We start from the raw sequence: 17057 nt of genomic DNA on the forward strand, positions 1-17057 counted from the left end.
CGTGAGATTGAGCCGCGATCGGTGGTTCCCCATGCGTGCGCTCACGAAATGTGCAGTTTCTGTAAGCAGAACAACGCCGCCCCCCTCCCTCCTTCGCATCCCCCCCACGGCGTTTCCCACGATGGAAGACAGCGCGTTTCTTGTCAGCTTCACTGTCTTGCGCGCGCCGGATAGAAGCGCGATCGCCGGCTCCACTCGCGTGCTTTCACTCGCACATACATCATACGGTGCGCGGCGACGTTGCTATCGCCCTTGGGCGTTATACGGAACATCACGGCGACAGAAACGGCTCAAATGCACTTGGCGTGTTCATATAAATGTTACCGGAATAAAAGCTTAACCGTGGGACATCGTATGCAGTAACAGCAACATGTGACCAGCACCTGTGTTCTGTTTTGTTTGTTCGTACCTTACATCGCAGGACGGGCACGTGGTGCGGGGCAATAGTCAAGGTACCTTACTGAACCAAGCAATGAAACTACTACTTAGCAAAACTACTGCCTTCATCCAAGCCGCACTTCCCCTTTATGAAGCTGCCTCAATGGAAGCTGCAAAGTATGTCCATTATATATATATATATATATATATATATATATATATATATATACAGAAGAGACACTTTCATCTAAGCATGCTACTTTCAAACAAAGATTTACGTGTGAAAACGAGCGGAAGCAAGAAATGCAAGAAATGCGAACCTGCGCCGTCGTGCTCCCCATTACGTTACAGCTTGCGTAAGTCACATACATGCTACACTTCAGTGCCAATTGTGCTCTGGTAAAATAAAAAAATAAATAAAACAAATTGGAATCGCTATGTATGTTTCCCAAGCCAGGCATTACGAAGCCGTCGCTAACAATCCCGACTCTTTCTTGCCTGTCGGCTTTCTGGCGCACAGCCTCTAGACGTTACAGCCATCTTTCTTTGTTGAAAGAAAAATAAAGATTACCCGGTCGAAGGTGCGTTGCCCAATACACAGAAGTCGTTACAGTGTCAGCAATGGTTTACCGTACAGGCTGATGCATCACGCCATTAGCGCAGCTTGACATTCTACTGCTTGGTTAAATATTGCACAATTACTGGCGTGATGGAAAAGCTGAGACAAGAGACAAATCAGTAATCAAGAAACCAGCCACCGAATTCTTACTACCACCTGTGTCCAATAATCTTTGCATAAGTGCCTCGTTTGAGACAGCCTAAGCCTCTTCAGGACAACGATAATTGTTGCATTACGTTTGGTTTTCTGGTGAAAGTGCCGAAGCAGTCGACGAGAGCAGTCCTTAACGAACCCGCTACTTATGTTGGCGCCATTGTTAGACTGCGACTTCAAGGTTCAGCTTTGTAAAAAAAAAAAATGTAAGCGTTACATGAATCTTAGCCGAGTTGAGCTTTATTGATTCCCCGTATAGAGTTGATCCGCTTAATGATTCTTCTTAGAGGCAAATGTACACAGCAGATATAATGACTAGCGTCTAAATATTAATTGTCATGCGGTAAAACTAGTTCACTTACTTGAAGCGGATTTTTGTATAGCTACATTGTGTGCCAAAGAGCACCATTCTTAAAGCAAAAATAGTTTTTTCATAAAAACGGAACCAACTGAATTGAAAGGACTACTAAAGAAGAATATATTGTTATACTGTATTAGTAAATTGGGCTTCTACAATGCGAGAAGTCCCAAGTCAAGCTCTGTGAATACTTTAGGCAATGTCAACAAAATCGCATCGGCGAATAAAGTGCCAGAATTGACCTGTGGCCTCCGCTAGCGCATTTCACAGACTTTTCTAGAGAAGGTAAAATCCAGCTGCTGTTTGTCTTTCGTAGGGTTGACTTTTGGGCTAGTTAGTAATGCATTGTACCCGCCGTGGTTGCTTAGTGGATATGGTGTTGGGCTGATAAGCAAGAGGTCGCACAAGTCCCCCACTATACGGCGTGCCTCATAATCAGATGGCGGTTTTGGCAACTAAAACCCCGTAACTTTTAAGTAATGCATTGTGAACGTTAGACGGAGCGCAAAAATGGCAAGAAAAGCCGCAGCGATGTTGCGCTTATTTTCACCCGTAATAACCAACCTTTTGCCACCAGGGGCCCTATGAGCTAAAACTATTCCAATCTGTTTTTATTCTAATCTTCTGACGCCAAATTTACGTGACCATTGAATGAAGCATAGGGCAGTAATCCGCAACGTTGTATTTAAGAGCCCAATCAAACTAGTTTATAAGAGGCCACTTTTTTTTATAATAAGAAAGAAGCTGCAGGGTAGCCTTTTACTCACTTGTGAAACGCGCCCCTTCGGAAGATCCAGACAGCTGCGGAATAAGAACATAAGCGCCCCCGAACCATTGACACGTCGTAATCTGCGAATAAAGAGGCCTGCACATTTGACATACCGTGTGTTGTGTTCTGTTTTCCAAAACTTAGAAAGCTCCACTCATATTAATAGCCATCAGGGATGTATACTGCTTAATATTTTTTTTATTTCACTCTTCAATGGTAAAGGTGAAGCAATGCATGGAAATAGCGACAAAATGTGTTCGTCGTGAGGCCCAGTGGGCGCACGTACACAACGCGCAAAGCTTCGACGTGCCGGACTCAATGCTGAATCCATGACCGTCGGCGTAACCCTTTCACGGCGGTTCCTTTGGCTGACACCGGAAATGTATGTAAAGAAAGGTATTAGGTACCTCCAGAATGCGTTGGTTACATGTCGCAGGGTCCTCAAGTGTGCATAACTGTATAGGATTCTTGAATTTCAAGTTTGGCGTCCTACTGGACTCGATGAACTAGGTTACTTCATGTAGATAACGCTATAAATGAGAGATTTAATTCTAAAAGCGTTTGTTTCGTAACTGGTCTTTGCAATTTGCTGGTAGCTTTTGCTAAAATATGTCCAGCATCAAGATTGGTTGAAATTTTTTCTTACGAGAAATTCTAGCCTTAGAGCTTTAGTCAATACGGGCCCAGAATTGTATATCTTTCATGCTCCTACGCATATCTACTTCTGTATATTTTGATTTAGACAAAAGTACGTGTAATCGATTTCGTGTTATGTGCACGCCTGAACTAGAATGTTGACGAGCACACAAAGGGTTCTCTGCTAAACCATGTGCTTGATATCGTTCTTTGAGTATTCCTACTCAGTATAATTCAAAAATGTATTGATCCAGCATATTCTCTTGCTTTTACACCAAACTTTGCTTCCAAGCGGAGGCACGACTTGACGGTTGTGTGCAACGTACATCTGCGTAGCGAAACCAAGTAAACTCGACTATCAGAACCCGCAGGCATTGCATACCGCGTCAAGGAAGAGCGAGGCAAGGCACCGAGACTAAAGAAAACTTTCACAGACACAAAAGAAAGAAAATAAAAAGAACAGGAAGAAAGACTTTGCCTAATGCCATTAATATAAGGCAAACACTGTTCGGTTTCCCACTCTCTTTTGGCACTCGATGTACGGTTCCAACCCAGTCTCCTCCGTGAGAAATTTGGCGTCTTGCTACTGGAACGCGCCACCTGTCATGTTCTAGTTTCGCTTCCGTGGTTTTGGATTTTGTGAAGGGGCCAGTACTATGCGATATCAATTTCCAAATCTTGCGCAGTTCTCCGCTGCAATGTTTTGAATGGAAAGCATCACCGCAGCTCAGAAAAAAAATATTTATTTTCTTGCACTACGTGCATGGCAGGCAAAAAATCTAATTCCATTCTTCCGCGATAGCACTGGAAAAATCTCCGTGGGCAATTTTCCTCATTTTTTTAAGACCGCAGTAATTAATATTCTGGCATCCTAATAATTTCTCTTCTTAGTCAGATAAGATATTCTTATTCCCGATAATTGAGGATGAACTCCTTCAAGAAAACTTTTCTTCTCATTTGAGTTGTTTCGTACCAGCGTAAGTGGCAACGAAAGCGCGGTTTCAGCGTAGTGCAAAACGTTCAGTGTAGTGCAAACCGGTCTCGTGACCCAGTCAGCTCGATGTCTGGTTTACGTTCGTTGTCCCCGCATCTCCAGCTGCGTTAACCGCCTGGGTTACCACGACGTGAACAGACCACGTTGTATACGGCGTGTGGCACGGCTTCGTATTTACCGACTCATACGCCTTCCTTATTGTAAGGACCCACAGCCGCACGTCCGACACATGCGGCTGTCACGAGGCACCCAGGCACTTCATATGTGTCTGCCCGCGCTATACGGCCAATAGGCAAGTGATGTATACAGTGCTTGATCAACTCGTCAATCACCCGCAATCGGCACAAGAAGTTCCCGGACAGTGGTCTCAAAGGAACTTCGCCCGGAAGGCTGTATTTTCGCTTCTAAAGTTCCTGAAGTGTACGGGCCTAGATAGCGCTACCACTGTATAGTGTACAGAATTTGCGTTGTTTCTGCTCCTCTTTCTTTATCTCCGCTTATGCTTCCTTTATCGGCCCCTTCTCCCGGTTTCAGGTAGCCTTGTTAACCTCCCTGGTTTTACATACATCCTTTATCTATCTTGTGTCGGAATAGCCGGTTTTAGGAACCTTCGGATCGCCCGATGTGCCGATGCATCTGTTTCAGTACTGTATGCTGCAAGTCACTGAATACGCGGCGTACTTGAAATGAAGGCATAAAATAAAGTTTGTATACCTTACAGCATACGTTCAATATGTGCAAAGCACGCATTATGTTGTGGTGCCACCGTTGCCATTTGGTTAGTCTGCACAATGCGTGCTCCAGAGCCGTTAACTAAACCGCTCATGGATACGTTGTTACCGACTGGCTGATGTTTTCCTCTTGGCGCAATGCGCGTGGAATGCGTTCGTGTCTTTGGGGTTTGCAAATATATCTGTGGGGTAAATCGGACTCAGACTCTCCCGAAATTTCTGTGTTAGTATGCAAAATTCTCAGTATTTCTCCCCCTGCCCTTCCTCACGTATACCTGTCGCCGGTTCCCCGTTTAATTAGGTACCATCCCCGAAAAAAAATTTCTGGCTACGCAACTGCTGTGGGCTAAAACGACATATCGCTGCTTACTTTAAATCCGTCTATACAGGGTAGTGTGTAACAATAACTGGCCAGACAAAAAAATGTTTATAAAAGAGCAAAAAAGAACAACACTAAATCAGAGTAGTATTTCGGCATTATTTTAAAACGATTATGTTCAGTGACATTCGGCGCTATATACTATAGCGTAAAGGTATTCCTAACTATTCCTATTGCAATTCCAGAATCAGCCTTTCATGATTGGGAAAAAAATTTCGGCCCACCCCAACTTCGCTTGTCTGTCACGCGACGTCACGAAAACCATAGAAGCTCGCCATCGGATATGACGTGTGCACACTGATTATGCACGATTAGACCGAACAAAAGAAAAGTAATTATTTCCCGGATCATAGATGTCTCTATGACGGATCATAGGATCTACGTATGATCATAGGTGGATCATAGGTGTGTGTTAACCTCGTAGTGGACGGCAAAAACTTTCCGGAGCATACTATAAAGGGTGGACCCTCCATAATGGGGCTTAACTTTCTCCTCTGTTATGATGCCATGGTGTCTCTTACAGGACCTGATCGCCAGTCTGTAGCTCTGCTGACAGAAACTTCTTGTAGATAACCAAATTTTTTCCACGGTAAGCAAACGAATGGTGAACAACTTTTTCTCTCGCTTGTTGAAAATTTTTTCTTGGGGTGTAGATGAGGTGTCGGGGAGATGGAATGCAGTACATTAAGAACGTCGGCGGGTATCCAGTTGCATGATGTGCTTACCTGTTGTATTCTGCAACCACTTCAGAGAACGGTTGCGCACATGATCTTTGAGGTTACTTCTTGATGCTCTTTTATTGAGGGTGTTGTGATGACGTAAGCATCTGGTGAATATTAGTGTACTTCAGAAATTGTTTGAAGTTTCCAGCAGTGAATCCAGTGCCCCGATCGCGAAGAAACTTCTTAGGTTTCAGAGTGGTGAAAACGCTTTTCAGACAGGAGATGTAGGAGTCACAGGTTTCAATTTCGTGTGCAAAAGACCAATAGAAACGAGTGGCGTGGTCCAGGACCAAATGAATAAATCTCTGTGATGAGCCATATCTCAGAAAACCTCCAATGGTGTCCATACCAGGAGAGTCAAAAGGCTGTTCTGCTGGTGGTAATTGCTCAATAGGACCCAAATAATTGCTCTTCGTCCTTTTGCAGCGTTGAAAAGCCGAACAGGGGGGGTTCCGGGAAAATGCGTCGGCTTCATTGTGGTGCCTTTTTGATTTTTGCCATCGTACATGCAAAGTTTTAAAAACCACCGAAATAAACGCCCTTAAGAATTTTTTATGGTTTTTAGCCATTGCAATGCCGCATCGTCAGCTATAACGACGAATGGCACTCCGTGTAACAGCGCCAAATGTTGTGGGGTCTCGCACATGCTCTTGGGCAAAGGAACGACAACACAGTAGTGTAAACAATCAAAAGGGCATTTATTGCACCTTTCATAGAGTGATACACGCTAGCCGAATCACTATGCATAGAACAGTCACATGGGCGCGCGACAAATCAAGGAAGTCCGACTCACCGCGACCCGATAGCGAGTGAATATGTTCGCCCCATGCTGTGACACCATCGCCTAGTCGTTCACGTGTACGGTCACGCGAACGGTGGCGCGTTCGAACGATCCGTGTTCGTCCATACCGGTGCCGTGCTCCTAGCCACGCGAGACCGTCTCGCGAAGAGTGGATCGGCGCGCGCGCGGGACGTCCGCATCGCTCACCGACCCCCAACCCGAAGAGGACCCGCGTTCTCCCTTTTGTGCCCGCCTAACCCCCCCCCCCTCCCCCCCCCCCGCCGTCAGCAGCGCAACACTAGCGCCATCTCTTGTTATACGCTGCAACTCCGCCGTCGTAAAGCTACGCGGCGAAGCCGGTTTACGGGAGCCATGCTGGGAAAACAACATCAGGGGACGCGTGAGAGTCGCGCATCCCCACAATGTCAACGGCATCAACGATGACGAGAAACTCTAACTCAGTACGACAGTGTTGTTTTCATGTTTTAGGAACGTTCGGAATTTATATATATATATATATATATATATATATATATATATATATATACAAAGATTACCAATGAGCGCACCTCTGTTGTATAACCAAGCAATAATTCATGACTTGAGACGTTATATGTACCAGTAACGTCCTCTCATCAGTATCTTCATTGTATCTTCATTGCACATCGTCCCTGCAAACGAATAGCGCTTGAAATTATAAGCTTCTTCGAAATTTCTTATACAGTCGAACCCGAAAATATCGAACCCACATATAACGAATGATTGTGTATAACGAGCAGCATTAAAATTTCATTGAAATTTTTTCTGTGATATTTTTATTTTATATATTCAAATGCCTATATATCGAACTTTTCTGTGATCCCCTTCAGATTCCATATATCCGGGTTCAACTGTATTTGGTCTAGGCGCAGTCCAGGGTAGCTGCGTATGTACGACTTAGTATATGCGTTCATTCCTGGCCAGTCCTCTAGAATGAGCGTGTGCCACTGCAACACAAGAGTATTTTACATATGCGTCACACTTCTTTGCATACACAACTCATCACCTTCTGCCTTTGTTGTGAGCCACCGCTGGGGCTCTGGTATTTTATGTGACGTTGTCGAAACGATGATATTGGGCAACATTCGAGCAATGTTATAAAACATTGCCCATAGCTACTCAAAGGAAATCGTTAATTTGCTCACAACGTAAGGATAACTGGATCGACAACGAAGACCACAGCTAGACGGAGATGGGGTGCAACAATAGCACGACGACGGCAACAGATATATCATATACCCTATATATCAGGCCCTGCTACAAAGGCTTCACTTCAGGGTATTAAGAAATAAAACCTAATTTTATTGCAACTTCAGTGAAGTCAACAGAAAGGTGATGAACACAATTTTATACCTGCAGTTGAGACCACAAAAATTGAATGAAAGATATATCCTCCTCAGACCCGAACAAAACAATGGCATATAATTGCTCTTCAAGGTGGTTTTTATTGTCTACTGTTATGTTATATAAACTTGAAAGACAATTCGTAAAATTTAAATACCATGGTTAGATGCCAAACGCTGCGTCTCTGTATACGGGAAAAAATAAGTAACTATCTCCATCATCTCCACATGCCTGCTATGGTAAAAACTGCATTTCATTGCTTAAACGCAGATATTAGGATGAAACTACGTGCAGTACATTGCCATGTTGCTGCCACGTCCGGTATTTTCACGCAGTCTCAGTGATTTCGAAGCGCGCCTCAAGGTTGCTTTTGGCCGTCTGGGACGACACAGAGGTCTAGATCAATTTAGTGTCAAATTTCTCGAAAGCGGATGATAAGAATATGAGTAAACCACTTCTTTACAGTTACACATGCAGCGTACTTCCTACCCAGAATGAATATTTTGCGTAATCCCAATTTCGAAAATATACTGAAGGCAATATACAGTGAATTGTACAATGGGTCTCAGGAGGATATACTAAGCAGCTATCGCTGCGAAAGAAAACGGGCATTCATTTCAGCACCTTTACAGAAAACCGAATCTCAGTGAGACCTTTAGAGTCGTGCGCTGAGGCACCGCTCAGCTGTGCTCAATGTTCGCATGTGCGGAAGGCAAAAGTCAGTCCAGATTGTCCATGGTGGTGAAGAATATTTTCCGCTGCGCACAGTGACGGCAATCACAATCGTGGCGCATAATCGTCACGCAGCCTTACCTAAGTCAATACATTGGAGTGTTCACCGTTCCGATAAGAAAACAGTGCGAATTCGTGGATTCCAGCAATGTAAAGGCTGTGGGATTGGGAAGGGTAATCAGGTCCTGCGCGCCTGGTTGAGTTACGTAACTGCGGTCGTGCTATTAGCCGCGTCGTGTTCTTTTCTCGTACTGTTTGCGTGAAACTTAGCGGAACGCACTCGTGCCTGGTGACGGGCTCGCGTCGGGTCGGGACGGAAGCGCGCATTATCTATGCACCGCGCACGACAACGCTCGTCCCAGTCCAGGCGACGTTACAACACGTGGGCACGCTCTGCACACGCGCTTGCTCACTGGGCGTGCTTCGCAAGCCCGAGCCCCCTATATATCAGGCTTAGCGACAACACTCCGAGCATATGTGTACCTGTGCTTGCCGAGGCGTTATCACCATATTGTGTGCGCGCCTGTTTTTATCGCGTGCCGTCGTTGTATGCGCGAGTGAACTCGCTCTCTATGGCTGGTCGTCTTTTTTCAGGGGTGGTGCAGCGTTCAGTTCCCTTGCGTGATTGCCTGTGTTTACCTTTCATTCACTATGCTTCCTTGCGTGTCTGTCATATTCGATACGCGTCCTCGAGGACGTCTGAATGAGGACGACTGGGAAATACATGAGAGAGTGTGTTTAACGAACGGACTCGTGCGGACGCGGTGATAGAATACGAAAGTACACCTTTGTGATACGTCCCTACTCGCATTTTGATACACTGCGCCAGCGTCAACACGGCGCCCACTGACAAAGCTTGGGGGGAAAATGCCAGGGAGGAACGACTGGTCCCTGCCTCCGGTGCAGACGGCTAAATTTAAGGGTAAGGACACAAGACAAGCTTGGTAGCTTTGTCTACCCGCATAGAAAAGCACTGGCTTACAAATAAGGCAGGCCCACATGGGCTGTGATAAGGCAACTGTAAAAATAGAAACGAAATTTATATTTTTACAACAGAAATGTTTTGAACGGGAACTAAAACAACAATTTTGCACTTAGAAAAAATATTTTGTTGTGTTAACCTGCAAGACCGAGTTAATTTTTTATTTTAACCGAACATCTGTCACATTCAAATTATCAATTGTCGCAAATTTTAAGTGGAACCTAATTTTACATTCATTAGCTTTGTCCACCCGAGTTTTGGGCATAGAGGGTGTATGAGTCACTCTTTCAGAGTACAACCACAACAACATCCCGAGATGCTTTGCTGTTTTCTCTCCCAACATAATAGTGAAGGTGCATGGTAATCCAAAGTCCTATGCCCGCTGGGCCAGAGCCTCAGGCTACAAACACAGCACTTCGGAGACACCAGAAATTATTCAAATGCGCCGCCGACCCCGAGACCTTCCAAGTAAGACGACCTGCTCGAACGATCCTCGATCGAAATGTCAACAACAAACAGATGGTATTCAAACAGTGTCAGTATCGGGGGTTGCCAATGCGCCTTGCACGCGTAAAACATTCTACGGCGATGGTCTTGATGATGTGGCAACTGGTTATATAGTTTTGTCAGGGTCGCAACCTCTAACGATAAGATGACCGTCGTAGTATCGCTGCTGAGCACGAGATCGCGGGAACGAATCGCGGCCGCGGCGGCCACATTTTAATGGAAAGCGAAATGCAAAAATGCCCTTGTGCTTGCGTTGTAGTGCAAGTTAAAGAACTCCAGGTGGTCAAAATTAATTCGGAGCCCTTCACTACGGCGTGCCTCCTAATCAGAACTGGTTTTGGCATGTAAAACCCCAGAAAGAAGAACCTACGAATGCTTACCTGGCCCTGAAGATTCGGCACGCGCCCGGTTTGAATACCACAGCGCGTCTTATACTGGTTGGTAAGAGTTTCCCTGCCAACTGTATCGTCTATGGCATCGCCAAAAAGAAAAAAAAAGCAGAATAGGCTTCTTTTGCCGAAGAACCAGTTAAGTCTAGACTCACTCACGGCGCTTCCACACCGCTCTCTGTCTCCCCACCTTCATTGCTTCTAGTTTTCGTACTGCTCACGCCCCCACGGAACACTGGAGGCAGGTTTGGAAGAGAAGTGGGGGAAGACTCGCAGCGAAGCAAAAAACATTCCAGCACAACCGAATAGTGTATGCTCTGTAAGACAAGGCTAGACGCTAAAGCATTTTGAGCTGAGGTGCTGGGAGAAGCGAGTGAGATTGATGCCGGCAGAGTTTTCTCTAGCGTCAACCTTTCCCTTTCCCTCAAGAACCACTTATCATCATCTCGAGTTTGGTATAGTTTAGTATACTTTCGTCGTCTCAGCTACCGTTGTCGCTCCACGCGCTCTCCACTCTTGTCCTGTTTTGTATGGACTAAGCGTCAGCGCTCTTGCGTTCGACCGAACTTTTCAAGTGCTCAGTGTCCAACCGAACGTTTCAGAACGCCAAGGTGAGCCGTACTGTCAGCACTGCTCTCGTGAATCGTAGTTAAATTGAGCGTCGGTGATGATGCTTTCACGTGGGAACCTTGGTGCATTGGAGGAAGCGAACAAAAACTAAGGGCAAGCACGAAGCCAGTCAGCTGGCCTAGACAAGCCAGCCTCCTCTCACGTAGTCTTACCACCTTCTCTCTGCCGCCCACCTGCGCGATGATTCTTGGAAACTGCTTCTTGGCCTAGTTGGTATTGGCTGAAAGACATAATTGTCGCCTGTATCGTCATCAATGCATCGGTCTTGATGTATGTATGTGTGCCACATTGCAGCAATTATGACTGTAGAGGAGTGGGCCCTTCACGGTTGCCGCATCTTTTTAAGACACTATTTGGTGCCCGGTAGCTCAATCGACCCTCGCCAGGCACTCTCCGGTCAGTTTGCCTGCACGCAGTGAGCGCACTTAGTGGCTGGACATTCTCTTTGAGCATGATGTTGCAATGATCTATTTTCCATGACTCTACAGGCTGACTGATGATCAAGAATTCTTGTCCCCTCGCCAGGCTGTTGAACATTATATTTGCCTTCTGCATATTAATCTGCTGCCCTACTGCTACACTTTCTTGGTTATATATATATATATATATATATATATATAAACAAAATTACTCATTTTGGTTGTGTTGGGATGCTTCTCTATATTGCCTGTGGCTTAACTCAGTTATGCCTGGGTGTGCGTAGCGAGAGGTACGGTTAATCTTATTGTTTAGCTTGGTACTAGCTACGATTATACCTTTATCGTTTAGCTTCGTAAGTCTGAGTGTTTAGGTTTGGTTGTTACCTCTCGTTAAGTTATGATTACAATAAAGGCTAGGCATTTTTAAGGTGTAACGCATCAATTTTGAAAGTATTCATCTTGTTGTTTCTCAATTGCCACAAAGACGGCCCCTGATGGTCGGTGAGGCGGGAGGATAAGGGGCTTGAACACGTTTCGGGTGCTATCCTCATCTGAATCCACTCGCCTGGCCGCTTCGTACTTACGACGGTTCTCGAGGCGTGCGGCTCGTTCTTCCTCCGTCTCCTCGGCTCGCTGCCTCCTCATGGTTTCGTTCCGACGACAAAGCCTGGCTTCTTTCAGTCGCTCCAACTCACTTTCCATATCTGCCGACGAATCCTACCGAGCCGCCCCTTCTATATATACGATGCAACGCCGGCTCCTCCTATGTTGCAACGCGGTTTCACCGGCTCCTCCTCTGACGTCATGCCAGATGCAAGCGGCGAACGCTTGCAACACAACTGCGGCAGCGGCGGCGCGTCGCCGCGCCGTGGTAACTAGAGCAGACGACGCCAGATGGCGCGGCGAGCGGCGCTGCCAGTTGCGGTGGTTGCTAGACAACGGCTCAGCTCACGGTGCGGCCAGCGGCCACAGCGAAACGGCGAGAATGCGGCGGTGTAGCTCTCGCTACAAAAATTGTTCGCAGCGCAGGAAAATGGAAATATTCATGATGTTTATTCCGGAAATATCTATATAATGGCGGCCAAAGTTCCACCTGCTATTTTAGTGGTATAGTGCTATTTCCGGCAGGTCAGAATAATCGAGTGGGTCCAAAAGGTAAGGCTCTGAAAAATCGCTCGACGTCTATATATTTGCATTCTCGAGAGGTGAGTTCTGCCCTAAATAAGAGGCAAATGAAAAATCATGAAATTATGGACGTCAGTGCGACAACTCTAAACAACCTCTAGAAATGAGGTAGTTTACGATAAATGTTGTAAAAGTTGGCAGGTATGAAACAGAGGCGCCAATAACGCATGCAAAAGAAAACGAAATAGCAGTATTTCACGACACCAGCTTCAAAACAAGAGTGAACACTTCATTGAAGAACTTCATTATTAGTGAAACTGTTCCACTCGTTAAGAACTGTCGGAAAGAAGTAGTACTTGAAGCAAATAACGCATGTGCGAAAGGGAGTTGCTGTTAAGTTATGCCTTTGTCAGGTGGCATATCCGGATGCCAAAGAGATCACTTCTAATGTGTCAGTGTGGTAGTGCCTAATGATTAGTTGGTAAGAAATCAAGACGGGAACAGGGATTCCTCTGTGCCAAGGTACGTAAATTTGCCTCGGCTAATAGAGCTATTATTGAAGAGCCTCCAAAACTGCAGCTCTGTGTATTTTTTGTATTTTTTCTATTTCATCAATATCTATTTTGGTAAAAGGGTCTCCCATTATAGAAACATAGTCTACTAGTGGCAACAGAACAGTTTTATAGCCAAGCAACTGAACAGCAGGGGTTGATAATTTTAAAGCTCTTTGCTGAAATAAGTTTCCGGTTTGGGTAACGTGGTCAATATTCTTTGACCAGTAAAGGGTGTTATGGATCCGATGTGCTACGTATATAAAGTGAGTTGTTGCCGCAAGAAGATTATTTCCGCAATAGCTGACTATTAGGGGTTTTAGTTCCAGAGTTATAGGTTTTCGAAATTGCTTTCCATTTGCCAGACTCAACACCATTCAAAAATATTCTGGAAGTCTTGATTCAGCTTTTGTTAGTCAGAAGCACTTTTGAACTCCGAGTAAGTAACACGATCATGAGAGTACAATTAAATGTTAACTGCGATCTCTATTGCTATGTTATTATTGAATAAAGGAAATTTAAACGGCCCAAGCACTGATTGGGCCATTTTAGTTTTATATATTTAGTCTACTGAAAGTAGTTCTGAAGAGTGGTCTTCAGAACGTATTGCTGTTCACAACACATTGCTGCCGGTGCCCTAGGGAGGCTGACCACCAGGCTATCAATTGTGTATGTTTGAGGACACCTTGTAATTGACAAAATAGTTCTTTGTGCGGAACCTTGTCAAACGCTTGGCGGAAATCTCTAAAAGAACGCGTCAGTACCATTATTTTTATTTACTGCGAAATATTAAACAGTTTAAATTAGCTCATCGACCAATAATATACCTTTACAATCCCAGGTTGGTATCTTACTAATATATTTACATGGCGGATGATGACATACTAAATTCTGCGTTTGCTTTCAAATTGTAAGAATGCAAATTCAGCACGATTCAAAAGGACATGAATAGCCTCGTTTTCCGAACACGAAGAGCACTTAGTCTGCATTATCCCAAATGTTTTCTGGTTCTCGCGAAGGCTCCATAGTCATGGAACCTACGCGTCATACAGCGAGTTTCGTGTGTTAAAGTGTAACTTTTGCATAATTGCCTGCGTTCTAGAAGGCTATTTTTGAAGGATGTTTCCGAACTTCAAATTCGATAAAATGTCGCCATTCTTCAAGTCGCCCAAAAAGTCGTCGGTGGTTAATAGAAAACATCGTCGCTAAACAGTGTTGCCATTTTGTAGTGTTGCTGTAGTATTGCCATTTGAGCGACAAGATCGCTAAAATGGCAACTAACTAAACCAAACTCAACTAAGAAAACCAAACGTGATTTTGTTTTCAAAGATGGTTAGGTTCGATGGCCCCAAAAAATACGGCATGATGCCAGCGGCGGAACGTGAAACTCGTTTATGACAGCCCGTCGACAGCTTCCACTGCAATGCAGACGTGCAAGGCGCTTCCGGCACGCGGCTCGCACTGCGAAGAACAGTAGTCCTGGCATAGTGCAACCGGCAAATGGCTCACTTTGTGCCCCTCTTCTGACAGTGGATGAGCAAGTGCCCCCCCCCCCCCCCCCCTCTGCTTCCCGCCTCCTCCGCCCCAGCGTGGATACAACTTTGATAGAGTAAGATATAGAGGGGAGCCGACTCTAGCACTCGCCAATGCGTTTGCCCGGCTTCCTTAACGATGTAGTGAGCCTACTCGCCCTCAGCGTGCGCAGCACGCCGCAATATGCTCTCTGCCTCCACGGTTCACCCTCTTCACAACAGCCCTTCGACAGTATTTCTCCCTTCCTCCTCTTCTTCAGGCTGCTTAGCACAACCAGCGTACCACGTGCCGTCGGCATTTGATATTAAACAGCGAGCTCATGCAGGAAGCGGCTCTTACGCGGCCGAAGGGTAGCCGCGTAACACTGGACAAGTCATGGAGTTTCCTATATACAATTACTAGAGAGAACTCTAGCACTACGATTGTTCAGCCACCACCATGGTAATGATGGGTAGTACATGGATTTATCTAATCTGCGTGTTTGGGGCCTCAGACGGTCTTGTGGCACCATTCATTACGCTTTATATGACCCTGAATTGGCCTAAATTTCCAAGCAATTGATACTTTTTGTTGCAGAGTGTGGTAATACTCTCCTAGCACACATAATCGCTGCTAATTGCAGTTGTTCCGCTCGTCCATGCGTCCATGGCGTAATGGTATGAATATCTGGCTTTGGCGCTAGAGGTCCCGTGTTCGCGAATCCTGTCGTCGGAAACTATTAAGAATGTTTATTTTATTATTTATAACGCAGTACTTTCTTAAACATGATAACTTTGCAATGTTGAGAAGCCATTTAAAGCCAGAAAGACGAAGTTTAGGGCCAATCCAAGTACTACCCACCATTCTCATGCTGGCTGAAATGTCCCTGCATGCAACTCTCCTGTAGACACTAGCGACACAGTTGTTTCTAGTAATTGTATAAACTCTATGGGACAACAACTCTTATGGCGTTTTCCTTTGAGCGAACAGGATCCCTAAAAAAGCATCCGCAAGGTGCTCTGAAGAGTAGCTGCGTGCGCTGTGATGCAATGGAAGAACAGGAGCAGTTCGGCGACGCCGAAAACAGTTCGAGCTGCTCTCGCGCGAAAAGCGTTATTGGCGAGTTTAACGTTCGTAATGTTTACGGACGCTAAGAAATAACTTGTCAAACATGGCGGCACCACTGGCTCCCGCTTCAGCATGAATTCTCGTGATGGTTGCGCTCATCACTGGCGCAGATCACCAGTAACGATAGATATGAGCTTTCGGTTTTCTCTAAACTCACCTGAAACGTTAGTTTTGAGCGCATAGAACGCCCAATTTCTGAGATAGTTTGGCAATTCCGGCGACCGTATGCCTAACCCCGACGCGTCCTCATACGTTGCCGCATAGCTACACCAGGATGGATTGTCTTGGCTTGATACATTTGGGCACGAGGCACTAGACAGCGCACCGTTTTATAACGTCTTCCTTACCGTTTGCGTTCGCGTACGGTAAACTAAAAGTCATGAAAAAACACGCACCGTAACGTCCCGCAAACGTGCTTACGTTTAACCTACGTAAGCCCACAAACGCAATTCTAAAACTGTCTATTGTTTGCGTACTTCAGACGTCTTAAGACTATCTATCTATACGCCCGTCCGGCCGTCCGCCCAGCCTCTTACGCTAACTCAGCGACCCAAGTTGTCTACCATTTGGGCGATTAACATGTTCTCGCGGTCGTGATGCCATCGTGGTAATTCCATTGTCGTCATTCCAGCTTCATCTGACTTTCGTCACGCCTTCACGCCGACCGCGAGAACCAACTTGCCTAGTAGCTTCGACGACTAATATGTGCTCGCCGTTGTGATGCCGTCGTGGTCGTGTATCGCCGTCGCTCCAGCATCGTCATCATATCTCAACATGCCACCGTCGTCAAGCGACCGTCGCCATACGTTTGTTGTCACGCCGTCGTCGACAGCCCATTGTAATCAGAGTGTTCTCGGGCCATCATCGTGATTGCGTGAACGTCATACAGTCATCTTCTTTCATTGCTTGCTATACCGTCGTCGTAATGTCATCGTGCTTGTACCATGCGTCATTCGAATGACGTTCGTCATTCTAACTTCATCATCCGACTCTCTTCATGCCCTTGTCGTCACGCCATCGTCGTCACATAGTCGTCGTCATAACATTGTCGTAGTGTCATTTCTTTCACGACATCGCGTCATGCATTCTTCGTGATACAATCGTCATTCACGCCATCGTCGTTATAACATTCGCCGTCATTCTATTGCACTCATGCCCGTCGCGTTATAGTGCCTCGTT

Source organism: Dermacentor silvarum, chromosome 8 (assembly GCF_013339745.2).
Source record: "Dermacentor silvarum isolate Dsil-2018 chromosome 8, BIME_Dsil_1.4, whole genome shotgun sequence".
NCBI lineage: Eukaryota > Metazoa > Arthropoda > Arachnida > Ixodida > Ixodidae > Dermacentor > Dermacentor silvarum.